Source organism: Bubalus kerabau, chromosome 16 (genome assembly GCF_029407905.1).
Source record: "Bubalus kerabau isolate K-KA32 ecotype Philippines breed swamp buffalo chromosome 16, PCC_UOA_SB_1v2, whole genome shotgun sequence".
Lineage (NCBI taxonomy): Eukaryota > Metazoa > Chordata > Mammalia > Artiodactyla > Bovidae > Bubalus > Bubalus kerabau.
In genome coordinates this window covers 70,987,813-71,004,289 of record NC_073639.1, presented here as the reverse complement: position 1 = coordinate 71,004,289, position 16,477 = coordinate 70,987,813, and positions in this window count along the sequence as shown.

Sequence of the window (16,477 nt, the reverse complement as noted above, 5' to 3'; positions counted from 1 at the left end):
CCTCTCTACGCTCTATCCCTCCTGCTACAGACCCCAGGAAGCTGTCTTCCATGGGCTGCAAGGAGTCTCCCTCCCCTAGCTGATGGTGGGGTCAGCCAATAGGGAGCCCCGGCGGGAGATCCGAGGGCGGGACTAGGGAGAGGCATGGGTACTTCCTCCCGGCCCGGGGCCTTCCTCCCCGCGGAGTTGGTATAGGCATCTTCACTTGTCTGAAGACTTCAGCCACGCTTGCAGCACAGCCCTTCCCAATTAGCTCGCTCGCTCTCTCGCTCTCTCTCTCTCCAGATGCCTGGAATCCCTCCTTAGTTCACCCTTTCATGTCTGGGGTGGGAATAGCTTCCTGCTGTTAGTAACCCCGGGTCCCGCCCCTCTCCTGGTGGTTTCCTATACTCTGCCCTCAACGTGATAAATACGTCCCCTTATTCAGTGGTTCCCATCTGCAACATGGCATCCTTTTCCTGCAGGGACTCAGCCTATACACCCCTGAGATGTAGTCATTATTTGTCACCTTGTACAGAAGAGGGAAGAGAGGCTCAGAGAGGGTGAGCAAATCACCTGAGGTCACAGGAAAAGATGGGCAGAGCCGGAATCTCCTGACCGCCCATCTGGAGGACTATGCCTGATGCCATCTAACCCACTGGTCACGTGCGCACATGTGCAGTGGTGCTACGTCTGAAGCTCCATTCCCTTCCCTTTACCTGAGTGATAATTCCCAAATGAATTAGAGTAGGGCTCCAGCCTCTGTCACGCACGCACATACTTGTCTGATCTGCCCTCCATCAAGTTAACCTGTGAAGGAGCAATCGCTCCTTTTGCAAGGCTCCAGAGGTTAGTGGAGAAGGAAATGTCAACCCCCTCCAGTAATCTTGCCTGGAAAATTCCATGGACAGAGAAGCCGGGTGGGTGGTCTATAATCCATGGGGTCGCAAAGAGTCAGACACAACTGAGCCATTGAGCAAGTGCGTATGCTAGAGATCAGCACTGGGTGCTTTATCAGGTTCAAGCACAGGCTTAAAAGCTATGAGAGTGAGTGAGCTTCTTGTCATCGGAGGTATGCAAATAAAACAGGCCAAGCATCTCTGTCAGGGAGGCTGAACAGAAGATTAATTCAAGCGATGGAGACAGAGGGGGGATTGAGGTGATTAAGCTGCAGGATGCCAGCCCAGGAGCTGAGCTGCTCACCATCAGATCATGAAGGAGGTGTCAATACCAAAAATGCAGATTCCTGGGCCACACCCTGGGAGACATTGATTCCACCAGTCTGAGTGGGGCTCAGAGAGCAGCATTTTGTATGAAAACCTCCCCAAGGTTTGCACTGTAGATCCCATAACATCTGAGGTCCCCCTCCAGCTCAGTAATTAGATAACTTCAAGGTTATCCTTTCAGGGTGCAAGTTGTGAGATTCCTTAGCCAGTCAACAAACACTCTGGCCAGCGAGCTGAACAGGGAAAGGGAAGGGGCAATAAGGCTGAGTCCTGGGTCCTGGTCCTACGTGGGGCCCTCAGCCTCCTGCCAGGACAGAGGAAGGAGAAATATGTCTGTGAAAGACCATCACGGCTGCTGCTTTGAACAGTGTAACAGGAAGTGGTATCGGTGGTGGCGGTTTACTCACTCAGTCCTGCTGACTCTTTGCGACCCCATGGACTGTAGCCCACCAGGCTCCTCTGTCCATGGGATTCTCCAGGCAAGGATACTGGAGTGGGTTGCCATTTCCTTCTCCAGGGGATCTTCCTGACTCAGGGATCAAATCCGGGTCTCCTGCATCGGCAGGCAGATGCTTTACTACTGAGCCACCTGGGAAGCCCCTGGGAAGCCAGATGTGGGTTTGAATCCACACTTCTGAGCTGTATGACTCTGGGGTGAGTTATTTCACCACCCGACCTTTATCCTCACCTGTGAAATAGGAAGAAAAGAAATGCAGGTGCACAATCCCTCGTCCAAGTCTCTTGAGGGGACCAGAGCCTGTTCAGACTTCAGAGATTTCACCTGCGGGCTGGGCCAGTGTCCAGGACCATCCCAGGGGCGTTGGGGCTGCAGAGCTTGTGGGCTCCCAGTAGGCGCGATCCTGAGGTCAGGACGGCTGCCAGGTGCGTTACTGAAAAGATTTGAAGTTTCCAGAGCTTTTTGGATTATAGTATTGAGACTGAGGCATTGAAATCTACCTTAAAAAGTTTCTTGCGAGGATTAAAACAAATCCCACACACAAAGTGCCTGGCATATGGCAACTGCTCAGTAAACGTTAGCTGATTATAATCATTAGCAGTGGCGTTTGGAGTAGTAAAGTGCTTAGTGTAAGTGCCTTAGAAATAGTAAACGCTAAAAAAATTTTTTTTGAGTTCGCTGTGATTATTACTATAAATTTTAACTAGCATTCACTTCTGTATTTTCTCCATGGCTTCTCTGATGACCAGAGGAAAGACTGGCTCCAGAGTTATGAGTTTTGATCTGGCGGGGGGGATGGTTTCTGATCTCCACAGAGCCCAGACCCCTTCCCTGGATCACCTGATGGACCCAGCAAAGCCCCCCACCCCTTCTCCAATCATTACTAGAGAGGTCTTTCTGTTTAGTAAACTGGATATTAAAAACAAATGTACCTAATTAGAAATAAAATGTTTCCAACCAGCTCAAAATAAAATAAAGTGTAATTACTAATGATATTTAAATGTTGTAGATATTTTATTTTTTAAAAATCCCCTTAATTTAAAATGAAGTACGACTTTAATTTAGCAAAGAATTCATTAAGCTGGGAGCTGGGAGGGAAGTGGCCTGGCTCATGGCTCAGGGTCTCCTCCTGGCGAGTGGGAGGAAGATTGGGAATTCCCAGAGCATCCTCTGACCTGGCAAATTGGCATGAGGGGTTTTTGGGGGCAGGGCACAGGAGTGGGAGGTGTTGTCCAAGGAACCCAGTGTTTCCTGTAAGGGTCTTAGTGCATTCCTTCACTGGGAAGGAAGCTGCCATGCAGATTTTAGCAAATCCAGACTTTTGTCCCGGCTCTGTCATTAACACACCATTTAGGCAGGTTTCTGCAACATTCCCTGCCTCAGTTTCTTCCTCCACGAAGGGAGCATGCCAATTTCTTCTTGAAGAAAAGTCAATGAAGTTAAAAGATATGAACATCTCAGAGTTGCCAGCCACAATGTCCTTAACAGAGTGAATGTTCCCAAAACGCTCATGCTATAATTTTGACTGTAAGCCTTGCGAGGACAGGGGCCATGTTGATCATACTTTTCTTGGGTCTTTGCTAAAAGCCCAGTGTCTGGTGCATAGTAGATGCTCGATGGTTGATTGAAAAAGCGTATGTATGGATGAGTGAATGACCTTTGCTCTGGCTATTACTATAATACAGATAATCTAGTATACTCCCTACTTGAAGCCTATATGTGTGCAGTGATTGATTTACTTCTTCTTGTTTGCATCCAGGGATGGGGAACTCACTCCCACATCCACAGCTAATTACATCCCTTTTCTCTTGCCCACCTCACTCCAGCTGTAATAGCGCCCCTGTTCCTTGTCTGTGCCGAGCTCCGTCCTGCCACAGGGCCCTTGCACTTGCCATACCTGCCACCTGGAATACTCTCTGTATTTCTCCCCATGGTGTTCGCCTTCACTCACGTCTCACACTTCATGGAGCCCCTTCTATCTAAACTGGCCCCCATGCACATCTGTCACCCTTTGCGTCTCACCCCACTGGTTTTCTTTGACAAAACTTTCCACAGCATGACATTATGTTATCTTTTCATCGTCTCCTCTTTGCCTTCTCTCTCTGAATGAATGTAATTGCAAAGAGAAAGCAGGTCTCAGAGAGGGAGGGTGAAGAGGGTGGCCTTGAAGGTGTGACCACAGGCTCTTGCTCTGCCATATCTTTTCCACGTGTCCTTGGGCAAGCTCCCTGGCCTCTCTGAGCCTCCGTCTCCTGGCTGGTGAAATGCACACAGGCCTGGTCTCATGGACTGGCTTGAGGTCAGTCTCTGTGATGAATGTCAGGGCCGTGGCACAGAATCAGGACTCCACAGATGCTAGGCACTAGTCTCACCCCCTGCTTGGGAGAACAGGGGTGACAGTCCAGCTACTCAGGCTTGAGACCTAACAAAATACACGCTCCCAGCAAAGAGAGTCTTTGGCATCCCATTGGCCTACCCAGCTCATAGTAGGTGCTCAGCAGATGTGTAGTGGTGAACGAAGGCGCTGTCTCCAGGGACAAACAGATCTGTCTCGAGCCTTTTAATACTGATGCTCGGAGGGACACACGTGTTCATGAGAACTGAAAAAGGAGCAACTTCAGGCTGAGAATATTTTTGACTTGATTGTCATTATTACGTCACTGACACCGTCATTATTTTTTAGAGCAAATTTCCTTTTTATTTTTCCTTGAAGTTGGCAAAACAGGAATGGCCTTTCTTTGTCAGATAACTAAAGCTCTCTGTTGTCACTGCATGATGGTTAGTGCAGAATATGTAACAAAGCAGAAACAAAATTATCCTGCCACTTAGGGAAAGCCACAAGGAACGCCTCCACATGATGTTTTTCTAAGTCCTTTCTTAAAAAAAAACACTAACGTTAGTGCTTTCATATGGTATAACTACTTTTATATACTAATTATTTTATTTTGCCCTTTTTCCCCATCCTAAACATCTTCTCGTGTCATTGACGACATTTCTTGCCTCATCCTATGTGAAAAAAAATGAAAGTTGGTTGCTCAGTCATGTCTGACTCTTTATGACCCCATGGACTGTAGCCCACCAGGCTGCCCTGTCCATGGGATTCTCCAGGCAAGAATACTGGAGCAGGTAACTATTTCCTTCTCCAGCAGATATTCCCCACCCAGGGATCGAACCTGGGTCTCCTGCATTGCAGGCAGATTCTTTACTGTCTGAGGCACCAGGGAAGCTCTCTGTTGAGCTGCATATTCCTGTGTGGCTGCATCAAGGCCCCCTGTCGTTACCTTTCGGGGGCTGTTGCCACCTAACCTGTGCCATTATAAATAAAGCCACAACAAACCCCTTGTTCCACAGTCTTTCTTGCATCCCTGATTATTCTGTAGGCTGGATCTGAGCAAGTAGATGTTCAGATCCAAAAGAAGCTCAAAATGTTTAAGATCCTTGCCTAGTTATTACCTTGCTATAAGCTGTGCTAGAGAAACTGGAACATATCAGATTCATTTACTTGCTCATTCAACATCTAATTAAACATGTACTATGTGTAAGGCAATTTCAACTTTCAAGGAGTAAAATAAAATCCCCATCCATCCCTGTTTCCTTCCTTCCCTCCATCCATCCATCCCTCTATCCATCCATCCATTTCTCTATCCACCCATCCATCCATCTATTCATCCATACATCCCTCTATCCATCCATCCATCCATCCCTCTATCCATCCATCCAGACAGCCAACAAGCCATTCCTCTATCTATCCATCCATTATTCCTCTATCCACCCATCCATCCATTCCTCTATCCACCCATTCATCCATTCCTCTATCCATCCATCCATCCTTCTATCCACCCATCCAACCATCCCTCTATCCACCCATCCAACCATCCGTTCCTCTATCCACCCACCCGTCCATTCCTCTATCCACCCACTCATCCATTCCTCTATCCACCCATCCACCCATCCATTCCTCTATCCACCCACCCATCCATTCCTCTATCCACACATCCATCCATTCCTCTATCCACACATCCATCCATTCCTCTACCCATCCATTCATTCCTCTATCCACCCATCCACCCATCCATTCCTCTATCCACCCACCCATCCATTCCTCTATCCACACATCCATCCATTCCTCTATCCACCCACCAATCCATTCCTCTATCCACACATCCATCCATTCCTCTATCCATCCATCCATTCCTCTATCCACCCATCCACCCATCCATTCCTCTATCCACCCACCCATCCATTCCTCTATCCACACATCCATCCATTCCTCTATCCACCCACCCATCCATTCCTCTATCCATCCATCCATTCCTCTATTCATCCATCCATTTCTCTATCCACCCATCCATCCATCTATCTATTCACCCATCCATCCCTCTATCCATCCATGCAGATAGCCAACCAGTCATCCCTCTATCTATCCATCCATTATTCCTCTATCCATCCATCCATCCCTCTATTCACCCATCCGTCCATCCCTCTATCCATCCATCCATCCATTCCTCTATCCACCCACCCATCCATTTCTATTTTTCACATTTCTTTCTGCACAGGATTCTGCTTTCAGCCTTATTCTGTGTTTTCATCCCATTCTGCCCATCTGATGCTCTTGGCAAATATTTCCCTCTCCTCTGGTCCAGCCCCTCCCTTCTTTTCAACCGCAGCCCTCCTGTTGCTTTGTTGTGCTGCCTGCCTGCGTGCACCTGTCTCCTGGTCGGTCTGACTGTGAGTTCTTTGGAAGAAAAGGCTGAGACTGGTTTGTCTCCGGGCACCCCCAAAACACCACCGAGTCCCGCTCACATGAAGAGTCCATACATATCCACTAAATCAGTATTTGTCCTTTGTCCATCCACCCATCCATTTTCTGTCTTGTTATCCACTTTTAAAAAGTGATGGAGCTCTAAAATGTACCCATAGGAACGTGTATTCTGAAGTCCACCCATCTCTATGTTACAACTCAATAGACTCTCACATATGTGGCTGCCCCCCGAACCATCAGCGAGATCAAGATTGTAGAATATTCCCAACACCCTCCTGCGTCCCCAGTTACTACCTGACCCCAGGGGTGGCCATTCTTCTGACTGCTCCTGTAGAACCTACTGCTGCCTGGTTTCACACCCACACAGCTGGGGTCCTACAGTCTCTCCCTTTTGTGTCTGGCTTTTTGCAACTGTGTCTTCTATGAGATCCGGGCCCAGGAGCAGCAGGAGATGGTTTTCTGCTGTGTGAGAGGTTGTGCTGTTTCTATCGAGACCGAATTCTCTCCCTTCACCTCCTCCTCCTTCCTTCTTTCTCTCCCGGCTCTCTCCCTGTTTCTGCTCTCCACTCGGATGTGGGTCCATGTCAGGCCCCATGCTCAGCCCCAGCCGCAGGGAGTTTGGGGAGGCTCACCCTCTTAGAGGATAGGAAAGGGGGTCTTCCTCGTCCAAGGACACAGAGGGGATGGTGGGTCCTGGTCTCATTCTGACCACACTGCCAGCTCTGTGCCTCTGTGTTAGCACTTCCATCCATCCGCGCAGCCACATCCCCACCCCGGTGACCCTGCCCGAGGTCTCGCCTCCCTCTTCCCCAACTAGATTTCCCCTCCCTGGTCCCCCTGAGTGAGCCCCTCTCATCCGGGCAAAACAGCCAACTGCTCCAGGGTCAGGCGCCAGAAGCCCACGTTGGAGCCGCATTTGCTCTGGGGTAAGGGGGAAAAAAAATCGGCCAAATGTTGGGAATCGGGCGTTTGAAGTTCGCACTCCAGGACGCCGAGCTGGGGGGGAGATCACACCTCCCTTGGCGGGAAGCCCCTTAGTCTGCCCGGCAGGCTGCCGAGAGGAGCGCAACTGCGGCGCGACCCTCCCCCGCGGCCCCCAGCCCTGCCACCTCCCAGCTCCCCCAGAAGGAGGGCGGGTGTGGGTGCGGAGGCTCAGCTGCAGAGCCGACACCCCACGTGGGGACCTTCTGTCTGGGGCGCGTGGGCATCACTCCCGCCCCCTGCGGGCTGCCCCACTCCCCCGCCCAGGGGATGCCCGGAGGAGGGGAGGATGAGGAGGGCCCTGAACGCCAAGTCCCCGGCTTTAAAATTCTACTTGATCTTATTTCTAAGATGGTCCCGTCTTCCCGACATTCCTGTTGCCCTCGCAATGCAATCCCAGCCCTTCTCACGGCACGTGGACCGCTCTGAGACGTGGCCGGCAGCCTCCTCTCCAGGCTCACCTCTTGTCCTTCTTTGGCCGCCCCTCCAGGTCTTAAAGCGACTTTCCATTCTGGAACCTGCCTCCTCTTTCCTAACTCCTAGCCTGTGACTGTTTTCTGATATTCAGCCTTCAGAGCCGAGTTTAAAGATCACCTCCTCAAGGAAGCCTTCCAGGGGTCCTCCTCACTATCCCACAACCTCGGCCCTGATTTCGACCACAGCCCCCATCGCATAGGGTCCCATAATATGCTTCCTTGGCCATTCTCCTCCAGGTGTGATTACGCAGGGCCCACCATGCTCCCTGGCACATACTGTGTGCTCATTAAATACTGAATGGATGAATAAAGAAAGATATTACTGGAAAACTTGTTTTCAGCCTTTCTTAAAGTGTCTTTAGTAAAGCAAAATTCTTCATCTTGATGAAGTCCAATATATGGATTTATTTTTGCTTTATAGTTCATGTGTTTTCATTCTTTTCATGTCTTATTTAAGAAGGGACTTTCCTGGTGGTCCAGTGGTTAAGAATCCCTGCCAGTGCAGGGAACACAGGTTCAACCCCTGGTCCGGGAAGTTCTCACATGCCACAGGGCATCTGAGCCTGTGCTCGGCAACAAGAAAAGCCATCACAATGAGAAGCCCGTGCTCTGCAACAGAGACCCAATACAGCCAAAAATAAATAAATAAAAAATTAAAAAAAAAATCTTTACCAAACTCAAGGTCACTATGAATTTAACCCTATGTTTCTTTCTGGGAATTTTATATTTCTTGAGGTTATGGACTATGTCTGTTGTATCCATTTGTGAGACTCAAGTTCTTAGAAGCACAGTGCCTGGCACTCAAATCTCCATAATTGAGTAAATGGATGGATAGACGGATGCACAGTGAATGAATAATTCACCATAATCTTTACTCACTGGATCCATGTGCACCAAGTGTAGGCATGTGGATTAGTAGTTGGGGCAAAAAAAACCCCCACAAAATGCCCAACGGATTTGTTCTCTTAGAAGCTTAACTAAAATTTATTTCGAGCAGATTCCTCTTTTTAAAGAGGATCAAAATTCTGTACTGCACAGAAAAAGCACTGCTGTAAAAGCCAATCTTTGCAAATTGGACCGGATTAAAATTTGAAAATCTCTCTTCACCAAAAGACCATAACAGAATGAAAAGGCAAGTTGCACAGCAGAGCGGGAGAAGACACTTGCAATCCTTCCAACTGACAAATATTTGTATCCAGAGAAAGACAAGGACAAACACCCCAATAGAACGGACAAAACACTAGAACAAGCCCTTCAACCGCTGAGGACAGACAAACGGCCAATGAACGTACATAAAGGTGGGCGACCTCCCTAGCCACTTTGTTGTCATTGTTCAGTTGCTAAGTCGTGTCCTGCAGCACGCCAGGCTTCCCTGTCCTTCACGATGTCCCTGAGTTCGATCAAACTCATGTCCATTGTGTCAGTGATGCCATCCAGCCATCTCATCCTCTGTCATCCCCTTCTCCTCCTGCCCTCAATATTTCCCAGCATCAGGGTCTTTTCCAATGAGTTAGTTCTTCGCATCAGGTGGCCAAAATATTGGAGCTTCAGCTTCACTATCGGTTCTTCCAGTGAATATTCAGGGTTGATTTCCTTTAGGATTGATGGGTTTGATTTCCCTGCAGTCCAAGGGCCTCTCAAGAATCTTCTTCACTGCTACAATCTGAAAGCATCAGTTCTTAGGTGCTCAGCCTTCTTAATGGTCCAACTGTCACATCTGCACATGACTACTGGAAACACCATAGCTTTGACTAGAAGGACCTTTGCTAGCAAAATGATGTGTCTGCTTTTTCATACTGTCTAGGTTGGTCACAGCTTTCCTCCCAGGGATCAAACATCTTTTAATTTCATGACCGCAGTCACCACCCAGAGTGACAATCTTCCTAGTCACCAGGAGAAAGTGAATGAAGACACACCCAGATCCTACTACACACCCACCTGAATACTGGAAGCCAACGAGACGGGTCCCGTCAAGTGTTGGTGAGGATGTAGAGCACTCGGAATGATCGTGGACTGCCGCTGGGAGAGCGGAAAGGTCCAGCCGCCCTGGAGAGCTATCTGGCCGCATCTATTAAAGTAAACATGCACCCTCCCTGGAGACCAGAGAGCCTCCTCCCAGGCCCACACCCCAGAGGACCGTCTACATATATTCGCCAAAAGAATGTCTGTAGTGGCTCTACATGTAAGAACCCCAAACTGAGAACTCTGCTCACATGTCCAATTAAGGAACAGATAAATAAACCACGGTGCATTCCCAAGGTTGAGTATCATCTAGAAATAGAAACGAAGCACTTCCGCACGCAATAGTATGGCTGAAACTCACAAAATAAAACCGAGCGAAAGAAGCCAGACACAAGAGAACGCACCGTCTGATTCTGTTTCTGCAAAGTTGGAAAAAGAGCAAACATAATCGGTGGAGGAGGAAATCGGGAGAGGTTATCTTGGCTGTGCCAGGAGAGGGTGATGCCTGGAGGGGGCTGATCTTTGGGGAGGGGGCCGATCGTCCCTACTTGTTTATCCAGCTGCGAATCCTAGGGTATATCCATGTTGTAGAAAGTCGCCCAGCTGCACTCTCACTCACAACTAACTCACTTTTCTGTGTACTTGTCACACATCAAAAAAAAAAAAATTTTTTTTTTTAAGTATTCCCTGCCAAGTTGGTGGCTCAGTGGTAGAGAACCTGCCTGTCAATTCAGGAGACATGGGTTCTATCCCTGGGTTGGGAACATCCCTTGGAGAAGGGAATGGCAACCGACTCCAGTATTCTGGCCTGGAGAATCCCATGGACAGAGAAGTCTGGTGGGCTACAGTCCACTGGGTCACAAAGAGTCAGACTCGACAGAGTGTTAAGTTTAGGACAATTTCAGCAGCTGTCCTGCAGGGTCCCAGCACACTCTGGGTCAGGGGGAAGCTGCTTCCACTTGCCACCCTCAGAGCCAGTACCAGGGAGAAAAGAAAATCTTTTTTTTCCTCTCTTCTTATTCTTTCCTCTGCCTTGGCCTGGAGCTATTGTACATATGCAAATGAGGCGATGTCAGCTATTGAGGCAAACTCGGCTATTTATAGCTGGAGTCTTGCAACACTTATCACAGCCGCTGCAGACTTGAGAAAGCCGAAACACACACGCGTGCGCGCACACACACACACATGCACACACACATACGCACGCACGCACACACGCACACACACTACACAGAGTATATTTTTTTCCCCAGGATATAAATTTCCCATCCCATTGCAGTCTGGGCCGTCGCATGCAACATTGATTGTCTGTTATATTACATTTATTAAGAAGTGATAACTTGTAATAATTGGATGTTAAATTAAAGAACTCTCTCCTAGTTATTGCCGTCTCAATTATAACTGTCGTTGGCTGGCAGTTATAATGATATATGAGGGTTGTATTTTACGCAGCCGACCATGACCTGGTGAGTAATATTCCCCCAGCTATGGGGGCATTCATGCACTCCTTGGCTTCTAATGCCTTGCTTGGGTGCTGATTGGAATATTAAGTTTCTGCGAGGCGGCGGCGCCGAAATCCACACAGAGAACCACGGCTCCACAGCTAAGAGGCCCCTCCGGCAATTTCCACCCCCTCCCCCCTCCCGACACTTCTCCTGGCTGGTACATGTCCAACTCGTTTCTGCTTTGTTTTATGGTTATAGGAATCAGGTTTATTTGGTGAGTTATAAAGTCGTAAAACGTGGGTGAGAGTGTGTTTGTGGTTTCCTTTTAGATGAAGCCGCTGCAATTAGCTTTGGGGTCCAAAAGTCAGTGGATGGAGGCAGTGGAGGTGGGCTGCGGTGGTGGGTGGCGGGGAGCGGGGTGCGGTGGATGGATAGACTGGGTTTGTTTAGCAGAATCCGATGGAGAATCTGGCTGTGTTTCTGTTGGGGCTGTTGAGGAGGAGGCGTGGTTCTGAGGGTCCAGAGCAGAGACTTGAGTGGAGATTTGAGGGCTCGCAAGGGTTGCTGCTTATCTGGCCTCTTTGCAGGTGAGAGGGGCCCCCTGCGTGCCCAGATCTTAGGGACCCTGTGATCAGACAGCAGCTTCAGCCTGTCACTCAAGCATCGTCCTCCTCATCATCCACCCCCTTCCCTTCCTCAGAGCTGGCAGAAGCGGCGTCCGGCATGTCAGAGGGGCCAGGGGACACTCGGGGAAGGGCTGCTGTGACCTGAGCCCTTGGGGGCCCTCAGTGCATCCCGCAGAGCTTAGCAACGTGGGGGTGTCGTTCTGCATTTCTGTCCTGTATCTGTCGCAACAAAATGCCACCAACCGGGTGCCTGCAAACAGCGGGAGTCTCGTCTCACGGTTCTACAGGCTAGAAGAACAAAGCCAAGGCGCCTGGAGTGCCGTGTTCGCCCTGAGGCCTCCAGGGCAGGATCGTGCCTCACCTCCTCCAGTCTCTGGTAGCCTCAGGTGTCTGTGGCTTGACGCAGCACCCCTCCGAGCTCTGTCTCCCTCTTCCCACGCTGCCTTCTGTGTGCGTGTGCTTCCAAATTTCCCCCTTTTTATAAACTTATCAGCCAGCGGATTCAGGGCCCACTTGAGCCCAGTATGACCTCAGTTTTTAGCTACTTATATCTGCAAAAAAAACTCTATTTCCAAATAAAATCCCATTCCCAGAGGTTAGGACTTATGTGTGCACTCAGTTGCTCGGTCGTGAACTGTTCCCTGTGACCCCATGGACAGTAGCCTGCCAGATTCCTCTGTCCACAGGATTTTCCAGGTGAGAATATTGGAGTGCATCACCATTATCTTACTCTAGGGGATCTCCCTGACCCAAGGATCAAACCTGCATCTCCTGTGTTGCAGGCTTTTTTTCTTTTTTTAACCACTTAAGTCATTGGGGGAAGCCAGCATATCTTTACAGGGGGACACAATTTAGTCCCCAACATGCTCCATTTTATGGATGAGAACACGAGTATCAGGTACCTGGAGGGAGTTCCCAAGGCTGGGATTTGCGTGGGTTCTGCCTGAAGCATGATTTTCCATCACCTCTTTCTCTCTCTGGTCAACCTCTACACATCTCTGCCAAGCTCAGGGGAAGCCAGACCCCTGGAGATGGGATACTCTGGGTCTTACTAGAAGCTGTCCCTTGCCATCTTTCTAAGATCCAAAGGACCAGTGACTCAATCATTGAGTCACAGACATCATCCATTCAACAAATATTTACTCAGTGGCACCCCCCACAACCAATAAACCTTAAGAACCCAGCCTTCAGGTGGAGAGAAGGAAGGAGACCATGAGTGATTGAACAGATATTGAAGGTCAGAAGGGGCCAAGTGCCCTGTAGACCATACAATAGGGGAACCGGGTCTAGGGAGTGTTTTAATTTTGTCATCCTCTCTGAGCTGACAGCCCAGAGAGATCTGGAAAGGGTGAGGGAGTGGCCACGTTGGGGAGAAGCATTTCAGGCTGCAATTGCAAAGGCCCTGGGGCCAACCACCCCAGTGAGGTTGTGATGGGGGAACTGGACGCAGGCTTCTGCTCTGAGGGACCTAGGATGCATTGAGGGAGCCTGGAGGGGAGAAGTAACATGATCTGATGTATGTCTTGGCTTTCAATTAGACTATGGTAAGGCGGTAATGCAGAAAGCAGCAAGGTGTTTGGGAGCTGCAGCAATAACCCTGTCAAGAGGTGACAATGGCCCTGGCTTAGGTAGTAGCTCTGAGGCTAGTGAGATGTGCCTGGACTCCAGACAAATATGAAGTTGGAACCAAGAGTACTAGCTCAATGTGGAGTGTGAGCAAAAGAGAGGCATCTAGGGTGAGGCCAAGGGTTTTTCTTGAAATGGGGACAGAAGAAGGTTGGCACCATCCTTTGCTGAAAGGAGGGCATGGTGTGGTGGAAGAGGGTGGGGGCGGGTCAGGTGTGGTCAGGATTGGCTTTGATCGTGTTAAGCATGCGTGTCATTTAGACGTCAGAGTGGAGGTGAGACGGGGGCAGCTGAGACAGCGAGGCTGAAGTTGAGGAGGGAGTCCAGGCGGAGAGAGGCAAGGACCACAGGATCACCCTGGAGTCAGGAGGAGAGGGCACCAGGGCAGAGCTGGTGATGGAGGGGGCATAGGCAGAGCTAATATGGAGCTGCCAGGGAAGCCAGCCAGGGACATCTCCCAAGGAGGTGGAAGTGACCTGACCCCGATCCGACTGGACGGGCTGAGGCTTGGATTAGGGAATCAGTGACTGGCTGAGTGAAGGAGCATGTGGAGAACCATCTAGGATTTGTTTCTGTGGTCACTGGATGGACATAAGTCACTCACGCCCACCTTGACCAAAACTGGCACCAGGTCATAGCTCCTGAGTCCACTGGTGGGCACCTGGGGGGCACTTGAGCAATGTCCATTCTGCAGATTGAATGTTATTTTCCTGAGACAGCGATGGGGACCCCTCATTCTTGGTGCGGGACATCACAAGAGGTGATGTCAGCACGGGACAGGGGACAGCACAGGATCTGGATGCTGGGTGTCCGGACTGCCGGCTGGACCCCACCCCACCCCCAGATCCAATCATTCTGCAAGAAGCCCAGCTTGGTTTAGGACTTCACTCTGCTAAACGCTTCCCTCCCTCAGGTCCTCAGGATAGCCCCGTGGAGTCTCAGCGAGGCCCCACTTTACAGGTGAGAACTGTGAGGCTCAGAGATCCCAAGTTACCTGCCCAAGGTCACACAGGTGGGAGGCGGCAGGGCAGGCACTTGAACCGGAGCCCATGGGTCTCGTTTTCCCACCGGCCTGGTCCATGCACATGCTGTTCCCTCTCTCAAGGATGCCCTTCCCTCTCGCACCTCCCGCCACCCCCTGACCTCCTACTCATATTTCCAAGTTCACTTCCGTTGCCACTTCCGGTCAGGCCCCTGTTGCAGGTCCCAGAGCTCATGCCTCTTCACTGAGGCCCCTGCCAGAGTTTGTGAGGATGTCGTACGGTGTGAACCCTCAGCTACAAGCGCCTGGAGGCAGGAGCCACGCCTGCTCTCCTTGTGGCTGTATCCCCACAACCAAGCACAACCCCTGGCACATAGCAGGTGCTCAGAATATACATACATATTTTTGAAATAGAGCATTCACTGAGTGTGTCCTGACTTTTTCTTTTTTTGACTCCTGAAGTACGTCTCAGTTGCTTACGCACAATTGTCTCTCCCTGCTCTTTCGGGACTTACTAAGCATATTTTTAGGAAAGATGAAAGCGACTGAGAAAGATATCAACAAAATTCACCATTCACCCTTTACCCTGCTCTGGCTGTGCTCAAGTCCCCTGCCTGTCCCCACCCTGACCTCCATCCCCGCCACCATCCACGGTCCGACGGAGCCCACCAGGACGTTTTCATTTGCTTACTGTGTTGTGGTTTTCTGCATGCACTGGTCACTATAGGAAGCATCACAGTTTTAGGGGCTTAGAGTTTCTGACTCCCATTCAGAGATCATCAGCTCAACACAAGCAGAGACTGGTACATCCTTCTTGGCATCTCACCCTCCGAATCCAGCCTGGGGCTTGATCCAGAGGAGGTGTTCCATAAACACACGAGTGAACACGGAGCCAGCTCATTCTTGTACGCCTATGTGCCAGGCACCCAACTAAGCCCTTGATAGACATTTTCCTCTAGAATGATCACAGCCATCCTGTTGGGGGGGGTGCTTAGTTTCCCATTTTGCAGATGAATAAACTGAGGTTAGGCCTAGACAGTATATTAAAAAGCAGAGACATTACTTTGCCAACAAAGGTCCGTCTAGTCAAGGCTATGGTTTTTCCATAGTCATGCATGGATGTGAGAGTTGGACTATAAAGAAAGCTGAGGGCCGAAGAATTGATACTTTTGAACTGTGGTGTTGGAGAAGACTCTTGAGAGTCCCTTGAACTGAAAGGCGATCCAACCAGTCTATCCTAAAGGAGATCAGTCCTGGGTGTTCATTGGAAGGACTGATGTTGAAGCTGAAACTCCAATACTTTGGCCACCTGATGCAAAGAGCTGACTCATTTGAAAAGACCCTGATGCTGGGAAAAATTGAGGGCAGGAGGAGAAGGGGATGACAGAGGATGAGATGGTTGGATGGCATCACTGACTCAATGGACATGAGTTGGGTAAATTCCGGGAGCTGGTGATGGACAGGGAGGCCTGGCATGCTCCAGTTCATGGGGTCGCAAAGAGTCAGGCACGACTGAGCAAATGAACTGAACTGAACTGAAAACTGAGGTTCCCTAGGTGACACAGTGGTAAAAAGAATCTGCTGGCCAATGCAGGAGACACAAGAGGTGCGAGTGTGATCGCTGGGTCGGGAAGATCCCCTGCAGAAGGAAATGGCAACCCACTCCAGTATTCTTGCCTGGGAAATCCCATGGGCGGAGGAGCCTGGCTGGCTACAGTCCATGGAGTCGCAAAGAGTCAGACATGACTGAGTATGTAATCCCTAAACTGAAGTTCAGAGGAAGTAGGTGCCTTATCTAGAGGTGGAATTTCCACTCTAGCTAGAATATCCCCCCTCCCACCCACTCTCTGTGGTTCCCTCCAGTGACCAGCCCAGGATCAGGCTTAATCACAAGTGGTTGACACCCAGCCTTTCGATGACCAAGTATCTGCTGGACAATACCTTTCCATTGGTTT